At 49.2% G+C, this 15,544-nt stretch overlaps 1 long non-coding RNA gene across 1 annotated transcript; it reads right to left on the bottom strand.

The window, feature by feature from the left end:
- Positions 1-671: 671 nt before the first annotated feature.
- LOC124651393 lies at positions 672-1,638 on the bottom strand. Its single transcript, XR_006987391.1, has 3 exons — positions 1,139-1,638; positions 868-1,041; positions 672-774 (listed from the first exon to the last, which is right to left on the bottom strand). It is a non-coding gene; the product is annotated as an uncharacterized LOC124651393 (long non-coding RNA).
- Between the last annotated feature and the right edge of the window lie 13,906 nt (positions 1,639-15,544).

Genomic DNA, 15,544 nt, shown 5'->3' on the forward strand with positions numbered 1-15,544 from the left:
CCGACAAAATTAAGTGTTGATTAGCATGGCATATTATGGCAGGGGTGAGCTACTTCAGTATTAAACGGAGCGGGGAAAACCTAGGCGGTGTTCCGAAATACTCCGCATATTATGTGAGGTGAAATGCACAAACTATCATCGGACGACATGATGCGAGATGCAAACAGATGTATGGATGGCATATTCATGTTCAGCACATTTTTCTGATCAATTTTCATATAGAACACTTTTTATTTCGATATACGGTTTGCAAGATATGACACATATTATGTAAAAATAAAGAAAGAGAGGAAAGGCGAGGGCGAATTGGGCCGGACCTGCGCAGAGACGGCGGTGGATAGAGGCCTGCCGCGCGCTAGGTGGCGAAGAAGCTTGCGGGCAAGTGGGCTGAGCCCATCTGCGGGAGATCTGGTCAAAACAGAGAAACAAAAACGGAGCGGGGAAAACCTAGGCGGTGTTCCGAAATACTCCGCATATTATGTGAGGTGAAATGCACAAACTATCATCGGACGACATGATGCGAGATGCAAACAGATGTATGGATGGCATATTCATGTTCAGCACATTTTTCTGATCAATTTTCATATAGAACACTTTTTATTTCGATATACGGTTTGCAAGATATGACACATATTATGTAAAAATAAAGAAGAGAGGAAAGGCAGGGGCGAATTGGGCCGGACCTGCGCAGAGACGGCGGTGGATAGAGGCCTGCCGCGCGCTAGGTGGCGAAGAAGCTTGCGGGCAAGTGGGCTGAGCCCATCTGCGGGAGATCTGGTCAAAACAGAGAAACAAAAAGGGTGGACTTCAATTGCCAGAACCGGAATTCGAACTCAAGATCTCGCCAAACTGAGGACAGGAACAAACCATCTGGTCTGCTGTTCGGATCTTGTCAAGGAGAGGAAACACTTTCTTTTGAACCAGGATGGGGATCTGGGAATATTGGGCTGCTACCCGCCGCGCTGGCTCACTGACTGCGGCGCGCACGGTGGGCTTCTCCAAGGGAGGGACGATCTGGGCTGAAGCCCATCAGGTGCAGATCTGAATCAAGCATCAAGGGAGCAAAAGAAAAAGGCTTAATTAGCCAGATTGGGGATTTGAACTCAGAACCTCAAGGATCAGAGAGCAAGCAGTTTACCACTGCGATGTTAACATGATGGTGTCAAGAGATGGGCGCGCGGCAACATGAAGCAAACAAACGCGGAGCTCCAGGATGAAGGCCATGGCGGAAAAGAACTCTGGTTGTTCATGGATCCGTCGACTGGGAGCGAATCGGGACGAGCAGGTTGGTGTCGAAGATGCGCCTGGATGCGGAGAACATGATGGTAGCGGTACGGAGTCCAGGGGCTCGCCGGAGTGGCCGGAATTGAAGAAGATGGACGGCGACCGACTCGGGGAATCGGCGACGCTGCACTCGATTTGTGAAGCTTCGGAACGATTCCTCGCACCAGGATGTAGAGGACGACGAGGCGCATCTCCTGGTGCCCTCGGAACGGCGAGGGGTGGTGTGTAGCGGCGGCGCCATGGTGGGTGGAGGAGGTACTGTGGGGTTTTCCCCTTCGTTTTGTTCACAGAGAGAGGAGGAAGATGGCGGCGCGAGGGTGGGAGAAGGGCTAGGGTTTCCAGGAGTGTCTGGGATGCGGAATAAAAGGGGAGGAGAGGTGGAGGCCAGGCTGGTGGAGGGTGACGTCTGCCATTAGAGGCTCACGCCTCTCTCGTGCCCCTGCCAGGAAGACGCCAAGGAGATGCTCGAACCGGTACGGGAAGGTGGGATGGGCTGGTGAAGAGGAAGCTGGGCCGCCGGGTAGAGATGGGCTGGGGTTGGTTCGGGCCAGAGGGGAAAAAGAGAGAGAGGGGGAGCCCGGGAAGGGTTTTCTTTTTCTCCATTTTATTTTAAAACTGTTTTGAAAAACAAATTGAAACCAAACCAAAACAGCACCGCTTTATTTCTAACATTGAAACATTTAAAAATAAGTTTATTTGTTAGATAGTTTCGGGGTTAGGTTTTGTTTAAATGAAAGGAGGGAGAAGGTTTTATTAAACCATATGAGAAGGAAACAAAAATAACTATGGTTTATAAAATAATTTTATTTGATAAAAACATGGATGAGATGATGCATATGCCATGATGATGCACAAAAGAAAAAGAACAAACAATTATCTATTAGGGATACTACCCGGGGCCGTTACACAGGTGCAGAGCTAGACATGGCAACAAAAGTAAAGTGCAAGTAAATTTTTTTTTGTGTGTTTTTAATATGGAGAACAAGACAGTAAATAAAGTAAAACTAGCAACTAATTTTTTGTGTTTTTGATATAGAGAGCAAACAAAGCAGTAAATAAAGTAAAACAAAGCAAGACAAAAACAACGTAAAGAGATTGGATGTGGGAGACTCCCCTTGCAGTGTGTATTGATCTCCCCGGCAACGGCGCCAGAAAATATGCTTGATGCGTGTAGTTGACACGTCCGTTGGGAACCCCAAGAGGAAGGTGTGATGCGCACAGCAGCAAGTTTCCTCAGTAAGAAACCAAGGTTTATCGAACCGAGTAGGAGTCAAGAAGCACGTTGAAGGTTGTCAGGCGGCGAGTGTAGTGCGGCGCAACACCGGGGATTCCGGCGCCAACGTGGAACTCCGCACAACACAATCAAAGTACTTTTCCCCAACGTAATGGTGAGGTTGTCAATCTCACCGAGCTTGCTGTAAACAAAGGATTAAACGTATTGTGTGGAAGATGATGATTGTTTGCGAAGAACGAGTAAAGAACAATTGCAGTAGATTGTATTTCAGATGTAAAGAATAGGACCGGGGTCCACAGCTCACTAGTGGTGTCTCTCCCATAAGATAAACGAGATGTTAGGTGAACAAATTACGGTTGGGCAATTGACAAATAAAGAAGGCATAACAATGCACATACATATATCATGATGAGTACTATGAGATTTAATCGAGGCATTACGACAAAGTACATAGACCGCTATCCAAGCATGCATCTATGCCTAAAAAGTCCACCTTCAGGTTATCATCCGAACCCCTTCAAGTATTAAATTGCAAACAACAGACAATTGCATTAAGTATGGTGCGTAATGTAATCAACACAAATATCCTTAGACAAAGCATCGATGTTTTATCCCTAGTGGCAACAGCACATCCACAACCTTAGAACTTTCTGTCACTGTCACAGATTTAATGGAGGCATGAACCCACTATCGAGCTGTTATCACCAGAATTTGACCGGATCAGAGGTGGGCCGCGATTGAGATGGGCTTGAAGAATACACATAAAAGAAATACATGAATCGGCCTTGCATACAAAGTTTGGGCTAGTTTGCCCGTGTATCTCGTAACATAGTAGGATACGTATCGTTTAGATGGAGTTTGGCTCGTGCCCGGTTGGGATTATTCCCACGTTAGAAAGTCTACGGACTATAAATATGTATCTAGGGTTTATGAAATAAACAACAATCACGTTCACCACAAACCAATCTGGGCGCATCGCCAACTCCCTTGTCTCGAGGGTTTCTTCCGGGTAAGCATCATGCTGCCTAGATCGCATCTTGCGATCTAGGCAGTACACGTTTATTCGCTGTTCATGCGTTGCTCGTGCCGAAGCCTTGTTGATGGCGAGCAACGTAGTTATCATAGATGTTTTAGGGTTAGCATTGTTCATCGTATCATATGCCGTCAGTCGTGCAACCCTTAGATGTCTAGCCGCCCTTACACCTATCTTGGGTGTAAGGGCGGCACCCCGCTTGATCATTATTTAGTAGATCCGATCCGTTATGATTGCTCCTTGTTCTTCAAGGATTAGTTTAATATCTCGCATAGTTAGGCCTTACAAACGGGTTGAAGGATCCAAGTGGCGCGTAGGGTGTAGTTTGCTAGCCCTAGACAGGATGTTCCGGGATCAACTTCGTGTTGGTTTTTAGGCCTTGTCTAGGGTCGGTTTACGATCACCGTGCGTGGCCGCCGTGCTCAATCACGAGTAGGATGTTCCGATTATGTGGTGAAAACCCTAAATCGTAGTAGGTCGTTTTAGCTTTATTTTGATCAAGCAGGACCACCATCCGATCGTACACCTCGTACGGATCATGGGTGGATCGGCTCCTTGAGCCGATTCACAGACAACCCGAGAGCCGATCGAGGATCGTATTTAATGTTTACGTGTATGCCATGCAGGAAACTAAGCGAGGCACATCCAACACCTTCCCCGACCAGGTATAGGTCATGTGGCACGCCCTTGCATCAGCATCGGACGTGCGTGCCGGAGTCTTTGCGGGCCGTCGTCGGAGGGACCAGGCCGGCCGCAGCCTCGGGAGCCTCCCGGCTCTATCTGTGTTGCCCGTCGCCGCTCGCCGGTGGGTTTCGACCGCAACACATTCTGGCACGCCCGGTGGGACAATCTTCGACATCAACCGCATCGCCATCTACATCCGAGATGGCGGAAGGCACTCCAGTCACGTACGAGGATCTGACCGAGGAGCTCAAGAAGAAGTATGACGAGGTCAAAGCGATCCTCGAAGCCGACCTCATCGGCTCTTTTCACGTAACCCGCTCACATGGCATCAGGTGGAAAGGGTTCTCACCTGAAGGCGCGCTCGATGGAGTGGACCTGTCCGCCCCGTCGAAGAACGCACTGTGTCGCTGCGTCGAGAAATTAACTTCATGGTAGCTCATTCGCTACACCGCCATTCTAAGAGCCTCGGTGAACACTTTGGAGCGTGTCGCTCTTCGCGTGATCCAGGAAATCATGAAGCATCAGCATTCTCCGTCGCAGACCAGCTCTAGGGACTCACCAAGGAGAGATGCCACTCCAGGCCCCGTCCACCGCCGCTATTCGCGTTGGCAGCACTCGTGAGTGCCGAATTCACCGCATACATCGTCTACAAGATCGGTGGTGACCCTAGTGACTACCAGCTTCTGCATGAGGCGCCTAAGGAGATCCCTCACGGATACACGTGCACATACGTGCTGCATCAGCAAGAATCGGGCCCTCACAAACCAGACCGCAATGCAAGAGGGACTTCGGAACAACAGGAGGAACTTCGGGGACAGATCTTGAGAAGTAGACGTGGCTAGCCAAGTACGCCACCCCGATAAACCTCCGCGAGCCCAACTCCTGCAGCTGGCTCGTAGCTTGAGAAGCAAGCATGGCTGGCTAAGTATGCCACTCCGGCAAATCTTCGTAGTTCGACTCCCGCAGCCAAAGACCGCGGATCGATCAGCACAATCTTGAGAGACCAGCTCGGCATGGTGCCGAAGAGGAGGGCAATCGGCTATTCCAAGCCGTACCCCAACGAGTACGAGTTGATCCCACTACCACCCAAATATCGGCTCCTCGAATTCTCCAAATTTAGTGGATCGGATGGTTCCACTCAATCGAGCATGTGAGCCGATATTTGGCACAGCTGGGCACGATCTCAGCATCGATGAGCTGCGTGTGAGGTTCTTCGCACAGTCCCTCACAGATCGGCTTTCGGGTGGTACGCATCGCTGCCACCGCACTCAATCTGGACTTGGAAGCAGCTTGGAGGAGCAGTTCCACATGCAAGCATCACTCGCAGGCTTCCGAGGCCGGCATTGCCGATCTAGCACAAGTACGACATAGCGCGGAGAAACAAGGTGTCGAATACATCCAGACGCTTCGTAAACGTTAGGAACCGATGCTATTCGGCTCGTGTGACTGAAAAAGAAGCAGTCGAGTTGGCGGTGGTAGGTCTCATATCACCGATCAAGGACGTGGCCTCCCAAGCAGAGTACCCTTCACTGGCGCACATGGTGCAGAAGCTGTCATCATATGAGCAGCGCCACCCAGACGTTTACCAGGATAAATTCAAACGTGTGGTGGTCCCGGCTCGAGGCAGTATGAAGATGAAAGCTCTGCGGGAGATCGGGAGGTAGCAAGTGGCTGAATGGACTCGGGGCAAGCCCCGTGTCCCGTAAGTGGGTTAAGCCACAAGGTCCTCCAAGAGGGTTTGACTTCGATGTCACCAAGGCCGAGCAAATTCTCCGGCCTCTTACTTAAGGAGAAACAAACTAAAGGTACCCGAAGGCCACAAGATCCCCACGCCGCAGGAGCCGAACGGGAAGCCATACCGCAAGTGGCATAACACGTTCACCCACGCCACCAACGACCGCAGGTGTGGCGTCGGCAGGTCCAAATGGCGATAGAACAAGGGCGTCTAATTTTCAGCCAAGCACGCCATGAAGGTTGACACACACCCCTTCCCCGCCGTTAACATGGTGGAGTGCACTTACCATGGAGGGTGCCAGCCAGGATTCTTGTGCAATATCAACATGGTAGGACCTGGGCACCACTCTGGTAAGGACGGAGACGAGGGCAGCTGCTCTCATAGCAAGGACACGTAGAAGCCGTTCCACGCGATCGGCTCCGACACTTCCCAAAAATCTATGGAAGAATGTTGCGAAACCTTCATTGAGCGATTCAATCAACATGGAGGCCGATCCCAGCAATCGGCCAAGATTATCCTCGCCATACGTTCTGCCTGTGTTCAACGTCAATCTAATGGGCAGCGGTTTTACGGCGGCTGATGAGCTGGAAGAAGTCAACATTGGTCCTAACGGAGCCGACGTTCGGATACGAGTGCCTTGACTAACTACTGAGCCGATATCCGCAGCTACCTGGCAGATTCGGCTCGGGGGCACCTAGTCGGAGGAACATGTGCGATACATGTGCCAGTGAAATATTGGGGGCCGATGGAAAGATCGGCCAGTAAAAAAAAACAACAAAATCAGTACATACAAATCATAGCCGATGCACAGACATCGACTTCAGAATGTAAAAAGCCGATGCACGGCCGTCGACTTTAGATAAATTCAAGCGAAACAAGTTCAGCAAAACATTCATCAGTCTGCACACTCTACTGAAGAAAAGCGTTGAGGGCGTGAAGGGCATCGGCACGGATTCGATCCACCTCGGCGATCTCAGCCTCGTCGTCCTCGTCTCTGCCCGTCACCAGCTGACTGCTCAGGGCACGAATTTCAGCCAGATCGGTCTTCAGATCGGGCTGTGAGGCCTTTGCTTCCTCGTGAGAGCGAGCAATGAGGGTTTCCTTGTCTTGGATAAGTTGTTTGGTCTCCCCGACCTTCTTTTCCAGTGTCCTCCGGCTCCTTGCGCAAGATCTCGAGTTCGGCACTATTGGTAGAAGTGTCGGTTTTGGCGTCCAAAGCGGCCTTCTTCTCGTTGAGCCGTTGACATTTGTCTGCAATATCGGCTCTCAACGGAAGCTGGGCGCGGCGAAGAGTAATTCTTTGACGAGCCGACTGCACCCTTGACCTGAAAACCGACAAAGTCACAGCCGGCCAAAGCTTAACCTGCAGCGTCACCGGGAGGTGGGGCTGGATGTCTTCGAGGATGCCCTTGACTGCCTCGGGGTTTTCGACCAGGGTTTCGACCGAGGAGGAGAGCAAAACCTTGAGATGCTGGAGCGGGCCATGGACCGCGCTAGGGCTTGGCTCTTCACCTGCTTTGGAAGTAGCTGGCTCAATGGAGTCGGGATCGAACGTCAGCAAGCTTGAAAGATCACAACCCTGACAGACGAACAAGAGCAGTATGAGCATACGACAAAGGAAAAGGGTAGGCCCGAGAGAGTGGAGCGTACCTCTCCCAAAGAAGGAAGGGCAGCCGATGTTGTGGCAATCGGCTTTTCGGTGGACCGGGCCAAGTTAGCCACTTGGTCAGCCACGCTCGGCGAGGTGGTTAGGCCGAGCGTGGCGGATGGCATCGGTACCTCTTGAACGTCCCCGCTAGAGGTCCCATTAGTCTGCAAAAGAAATGGTGAGCCGATCCAATTAGCAACGGGGCGGTATGGAATATGAGCTGTTGGGGTAATTACATTTGAAACTTCCTGGCTCGGCGAGGAAACTCGTGGGTCTTTACGAGCCCTTTTGACGCATCGACGCTTCACGCGTGATCCCGTTTTGATCGGAGCTTGGAGGTCAGCAGGCTCGGGAGTCGACCTTTTCCTAGAAGCCGACGCTGGCGAGTCCGTCTGGCTCTGGGTGGTGGATCTCTCAGAATCGCCCGGGTGGAGTCCCTTGGGCTGGACTGTGCTTCCTCACTGGAGTTCTCTTCAGTGGAAGTCTGAAAGAAGAAGTACAACCATGTTACAAAAGACTAGGGAAGACAGATGAATTTGGTCAAGGCACGAGTCAGCTTACATGCAAGCTTGCTCTGGACAGGAGCTTTGCGCTTCGGGGTTTTTCCGGCAGCTACTTTCCTCACTCGCCTTCCTCTCCGGGTTGAGGCTCGGGGGCAACCGACCCCGAGGATGCTTTACTCTTGGGAGCCGATTTCGGAGAAATCGGCTGGCTCGCATTATGACCTTCTTCAAGGGCGGTGAGTTCTCGACGAAGAGAACCACCGGGCCGGTGGAAGAAACTTGAAAGGGGAGCCATCGGCTTGTGTGGGCTCGGGCCATCCTGTTGCCGCCAAGGAATAAAGTCGGGTTACGTGACAATCGTCATGAGCCATTGCAAGTAATTTATATGTAATGGTACCTGGTGTGCAGGAACGTCATATTCAGCATCAATTTGCTTCAAAGAACGGTCCCAGAGCTCGTCTGAAGGCGTGGGTCTTCCACACGAGCCACCAAGCCTCAAAGCCATCGGTAGTGAAGGTGAAACGAGAGGTTATGAGGAATTGGAAGGGCCGGAGCGTCAAAGAAGGTATAGCACCTTTGGCCGCAAGAATGTCGGGCGGTTCAGCCCCGCTTGCCGTCGGTGGTGGAGGAAGAAGTGTGGGGGCACTTGCCCGAGGCCAAGCTGCCGGGCTACTACCACCGGTTGGTAAGACTCATAACCGGGCTTAATGATCCTATTTGAGGTACTCATGCCAACCGGGAGAAAGCAAGGACGGATCATGATAGAGTACAAGTGCCGGTGTCGGCGTCATCGGCAAGGTCTGTCTAATCGGAAGGAGACTGGATTCTCAAAGATTTCCGATTCAAGTATAGGGGAAGAACAGGGGGTTGTCCAGGCCTTGGAAGAAAATCTTGAACCACTCTGCTGCTTCCTTGGGGATCAGCCTCGCTGCCCGGGAGACTATACGTAGCTTGGCCATAGCTAGTGCATCGGATGTCCTTCCCATTTGCATCTGGGAAGGTGCAGGTGGCCAAAGGTGGGAAGTTTGGGATTTGGTTTTGAAAGTACAACTGAGCCCATAACTGAATAAACCACCAGGGGCCTCCTGTTTTAACTGTCCTTTGGGAGAACAGCTTTGACGTGACATCGCTTGAAGAGATCGATAGACCTCTCCAAGGAGCAGTTTTCCAAGGCCAAGTTGAGTACCTTTGGCGAGCTCATAAGCCAGGGAGAGGTAATTTTTGGTTGGGGCGAGTGAACGACCACAAAATATGAAGTGCTACAGCCAGAAGTTCAAGAAAGCTGTGTGCTCTCTTTCTGTCACGGGGCCTTTGGTTTTCATATAACGCCTGAGGTAGGCGCCCGACCTTGTACACTCGTTTTGGAGGAAAGGGTGAAAGGGACCTTTGGCAATTTAAAGGCAGAGGGGCTTGGGGATGCAATGTCCAAGCTTGTGATCATGGCCACGTCCAGCAGAGTTGGTGTCATGGGGCCATGGCCGAACATGAAGCAATTTAGTGCATCAGACCAAAAGTAGCCGATGGTTTTCAGGATGTTCTCATTCTTTTCAAGAGGAGACAATGATAATGACAAGGCATCGGCTATCCCTATCGTATCCCAGGTAGCGTAGTGTGTTTTGGACACTCTACTGTACCATGCCACCCATCCTTCGGGAGGATTAGGCCAGGCTCGCAGACAGTCGGCCCAGGAAGTCAGATCTAAATTCTGGTTCGCAAAGGGGATTCTATTGGCCTCGCATGAGATTAAGTGAGCGGGACTCTCGGAAGAACGGGGGCCAAGACACATAGAGTTTGGGAGAGAAGGGTGCGGCAGCAGGATATCTGAAACCTAAAATTGATAACGGAATAAGGCATTAATTCAGGTGTTTGCTGTTTAATCCGAACCTTGATTCAGATGGCGAAGAAGCGGTTGAGGATTACCTTCAGACCGGAGACCATGGCGTTGGCGTTGGATGATTCCGCCATTTGATGCGCTGAGGAATTGGGACGGCGTGGTTGAGATCTGAGGTTCGTGGGGCTGCTTGGGCGGCGATTTGGGGATCTGAGTTTGCTTTCTCAGATGGAGGTCGCAGGTTACCGTTTGGAGGAGCAGTTAGGTTGGCCTTACTCTTGTTTTATCGTAGAGGCTGATGTGATACCATCGGCTCTTCTGGGAGTGCTTGACTTTGACTATCGGCAAAGTTAAGTGAAAACACTCCTTCATTAATAAGAAGGATTTTTAGATTGGTGATAAAGTCGAGGAGGCAAGACATCATGATGAAGGATACTGCGACGATTCTGCTCTGCCACGACATGACCCGACGAAGAAAAAGCAGAGTGATTTTGGAATTGACATTTCCAAAACCAGGGGGGCATGTGTTATCACCAGAATTTGACCGGATCAGAGGTGGGCCGCGATTGAGATGGGCTTGAAGAATACACATAAAAGAAATACATGAATCGGCCTTGCATACAAAGTTTGGGCTAGTTTGCCCGTGTATCTGTAACATAGTAGGATACGTATCGTTTAGATGGAGTTTGGCTCGTGCCCGGTTGGGATTATTCCCACGTTAGAAAGTCTACGGACTATAAATATGTATCTAGGGTTTATGAAATAAACAACAATCACGTTCACCACAAACCAATCTAGGTGCATCGCCAACTCCCTTGTCTCGAGGGTTTCTTCCGGGTAAGCATCATGCTGCCTAGATCGCATCTTGCGATCTAGGCAAGACACGTTTATTCGTTGTTCATGCGTTGCTCGTGCTCGAAGCCTTGTTGATGGCGAGCAACGTAGTTATCATAGATGTTTTAGGGTTAGCATTGTTCATCGTATCATATGTCGTCGTCGTGCAACCCTTAGATGTCTAGCCGCCCTTACACCTATCTTGGGTGTAAGGGCGGCACCCCGCTTGATCATTATTTAGTAGATCCGATCCGTTATGATTGCTCCTTGTTCTTCAAGGATTAGTTTAATATCTGCATAGTTAGGCCTTACAAACGGGTTGAAGGATCCAAGTGGCGCGTAGGGTGTAGTTTGCTAGCCCTAGACAGGATGTTCCGGGGATCAACTTCGTGTTGGTTTTTAGGCCTTGTCTAGGGTCGGTTTACGATCACCGTGCGTGGCCGTCAGGCTCAATCACGAGTAGGATGTTCCGATTATGTGGTGAAAACCCTAAATCGTAGTAGGTCGTTTTAGCTTTATTTTGATCAAGCAGGACCACCATCTGATCGTACACCTCGTACGGATCATGGGTGGATCGGCTCCTTGAGCCGATTCACAGGACAACCTGAAAGCCGATCGAGGCTCGTATTTAATGTTTACGTGTATGCCATGCAGGAAACTAAGCGAGGCACATCCAACACCTTCCTGACCAGGTATAGGTCATGTGGCACGCCCTTGCATCAGCATCGGACGTGCGTGCCGGAGTCTTTGCGGGCCGTCGCTCGGAGGGACCAGGGCCAGCCGCAGCTCTGGGAGCCTCCCGGCTCTACTGTGTTGCCCGTCGCTGCTCGCCGGTGGGTTTCTGACCGCAACACGAGCATAAATACTCCCTCTTGGAGTCACAAGTATCAACTTGGCCAGAGCCTCTACTAGCAACGGAGAGCATGCAAGAACATAAATAACATATATGATAGATTGATAATCAACTTGACATAGTATTCAATATTCATCGGATCCCAACAAACACAACATGTAGCATTACAAATAGATGATCTTGATCATGATAGGCAGCTCACAAGATCTAACATGATAGCACAATGAGGAGAAGACAACCATCTAGCTACCGCTATGGACCCATAGTCCAGGGGTGGACTACTCACACATCGATCCGGAGGCGATCATGGCGATGAAGAGACCTCCGGGAGATGATTCCCCTCTCCGGCAGGGGTGCCGGAGGCGATCTCCCGAATCCCCCGAGATGGGATTGGCGGCGGCGGCGTCTCCGGAAGGTTTTCCGTATCGTGGCTCTCGGTACTGGGGGTTTCGCGACGAAGACTTTAAGTAGGCGGAAGGGCAGGTCAAGGGGCGTCACGAGGGGCCCACACAACAGGCCGGCGCGGCCAGGGCTTGGGCCGCGCTGCCCTGTTGTGTGGCCACCTCGTGGCCCCACTTCGTTTGCTCTTCGGAATTCTGGAAGCTTCGTGGAAAAATAGGACCCTGGGTGTTGATTTCGTCCAATTCCGAGAATATTTCCTTACTAGGATTTCTGAAACCAAAAACAGCAGAAAACAACAACTGGCTCTTCGGCATCTCGTCAATAGGTTAGTGCTGGAAAATGCATAATAATGACATATAATGTGTATAAAACATGTGAGTATCATCATAAAAGTAGCATGGAACATAAGAAATTATAGATACGTTTGGGACATATCAATGACACATAAACTTCCGCATCTACCAAATACCCCGTTTCCTACCGTGACACAGATTGTTGTTGTTTCTCTGCCGCGACAGAGTCCGTGTAGACTAAGGTTTCCCCGTTTTCCGTAATAGCTGTTGCCTTCTAATTTCGTCTATGTTGTACAAAAAATTTCCGTGATATAAGTTTCGTTTCGGCTACAAGTAAAGAATTGTTAAGGAGAGAAAAAAGACAGTCTGGAAACGCCTCCGGAAAAAATTTCTGGCTACACTGGTTTTAGACCTTGGGGATCACTTTTCTCCATTGGCCCTTATACCGACATTTTTTGGCGCCTGCGCGCTTTCCGGAGCACTTTCCAGAAATTTCGACAATTTTTTTTGTAAGGCTATACTGTTTTTAGACCTTGGGAATCAGTTTGAGACACTCTCCATCATAGTGATTTTTCGCATCTCGGTTCGCCACCTCATCGCTGCTCGTTGCTTCTGTGCCGCGTCGTGACCTCGTTAGTGTTCTAGGCTCGCTTCTCTAGTACGGTCTAGCCTAGGACCCTCACGCATACCGTTGTTCGGCATACTTTAAAAATTGCATTGTTGTTTTGACAATTGTTGTTTTGCTACCATATTAGACTTCCTACAGCTCTACATATTGTCTCCACGTGCTCTGTATCGACACCTGATAATGTCTTTGGAAATCTTTGGAGATGTTGATCCTTGCCGGTTGCCATATCACCTTCCACCTGTTTGGTAAGAACTTGTAAGAGCTTTGTATTTTGCTTGACGAATTGCGTGTGAACCACCATATTCCGTAGTTTGTAGGCATATACATTTGTGATTTTTGAGTACTAATCATGATAGGAACCATGACAGACGCTGTTGACCCGTCTAAGATGACGAACGCGGATTTGCATGCTCACTTCACCCACCTTTTGGGTGGGCATGCACACGACGTAGATGCGCGCCTTGGTGACGTTGACGCCAAACTCACCGACGCGTTGGAGAAGATGGATGGCCTCGAGGATGCTTTCAACTCCAAGCTTGACGCCAAGTTCCAGGAGGTCTTGGCTCGGTTACCGCTGCCTCACGACAACGCGCGACGACGTGCACGCCGCGTTCCTCGTGCGGAGGTGCCTACGGGTACTACTGCTGTTGCTGCACATGCCACGCATGAAGGCCTTATGATAAAGGATACGATGATTATGGAGGGGAGGATGAGCTGGTAGATGAGAACGTGCTGGACGGCGAGGAGGTCCAACAACCTGCACATGTTCGTCCACGGCAATACAACTGCAACGCTCGCCCACCTCCACGACCGGTACGTGATGATGATCATGTTGCTAAACTTAAACTGAATATTCCACCATTTGAGGGTATATATAATCCTGATGCATACCTTACTTGGGAATTGGAATTAGAGCAACGCTTTGCAGGTTTACGATATCCTGATCATTTGCGCGTTAGTGCTGCTACTTGTGAGTTCACAGATTTTGCATCTATTTGGTGATCTGAACATTCTAGAGTACATCATGCTAATATTCCTACTACTTGGGTTGGTTTAAAACTTGCTATGCATACTCATTTTGTTCCTCCACATTATCAGCGTGATTTGCTTTAAAAATTGTCTCGTTTAGAACAAGGATTTTTTTTTGTAGAAGACTATTATCAAGAATTGCAAACTGGCATGATTCGTTGTGGTATTGTAGAGGATAATGAAGCTATGCTTGCACGTTTCTTTGGTGGTTTGAATAAAGAGATTCAGCATATTTTAGATTATAAGGAGTACAACACTATTACTTGCTTGTTTCATCTTGCTTGCAAAGCTGAACGTGAAGTGCAGGATCGTCAACCACCATGGAGAAGAGCTAATATTTCTGTAGGTTGTACATCATCGTGGTCTCCGCGATAATCAGCACCACCATCTCGTGGGGCTGCACCTCCAAGTACACCGCGCCTGCATCACGAGCACCACTTGCTGCTACTCCACCACCATCTGCTGGTCCTCCTCGGAGTTCATCTTCGATGGCCTCTACAGGGAAGACACGCGACATTCAGTGTCGGAAATGCTTGGTTTTTGGTCAGGACCAAACGTGTGATGTTGGTGCGTGAACACAGAGAATATGATTCTGCAAGTGACTTTGATGAATATACATTGGCCCTTATTGTCGCACATGATGGAGCCAATTCTGATTCTGAGAGAGAGATGGAGGTAATGGAAGCTGACACTGCTGATCAGTACAAGAGCTTAGTTGCATAACGTGTGTTGAGTGTGCAATTGAGCAAATGTGAGCATGATCAACGCTACAACCTGTTTCAAACAAGAGGCATTGTAAAAGAGCAAGTTATATGGATCATCATTGATGGAAGGAGTTGTAATAATCTGGCTAGCGTTGACATGGTGGAGAAGTTTTCTCTTCCAACAAGACAACGCACACATCCATATTACATTCAATGGTTTGAGATCTCTGAGAAGCTCAAGGTAACAATAACTACACGTGTGCATTTTACTATTGGTACATATTATGATTTTGGTTATTGTGATGTTGTACCTATGCAAGCTTGTTCTTTGTTACTTGGTAGACCTTGGCAATTTGATAGAGAATCTGTTCATAATGGTAAAACTAATCAATATTCTCTTATGCATGATGGAAATAAAATTGGTCTCAAAACTATGACTCCTGAACAAATTCTAAAAGATGATCTTGCTAGAGCTAGTAGAATAAAAAATGAGGAGAAACATAAGAGTGAAAATCAGATTGTTGCTGCAGATTTTGTGCCACATAAGACTAATACTAAATCTGATTCGAACCATGCTAATGAAATTCGTTTAAAAAATCCTTGTTTGCTTGCTAGAAAATCTGATATTGCTGAACTTGATGTGAACACTACTCAATGTTATGCTATTATTAGCAAAGAAGTTCTATTTTCATTTGAGGATATGCCTCCTTCTTTGCCAGCTGCGGTTAGAAATCTTTTTCAGGAATTCATTGATGTGTCACTACAAGAAAAGTTCTGATAGACAACGTCTCAAAATCGTCCGCTAAGGGGTATTTTTCGTCGCCTATGGGCCTAACCCGACGATATGGG

Source organism: Lolium rigidum, chromosome 5, assembly GCF_022539505.1.
Source record: "Lolium rigidum isolate FL_2022 chromosome 5, APGP_CSIRO_Lrig_0.1, whole genome shotgun sequence".
Taxonomy (NCBI): Eukaryota; Viridiplantae; Streptophyta; class Magnoliopsida; order Poales; family Poaceae; genus Lolium; species Lolium rigidum.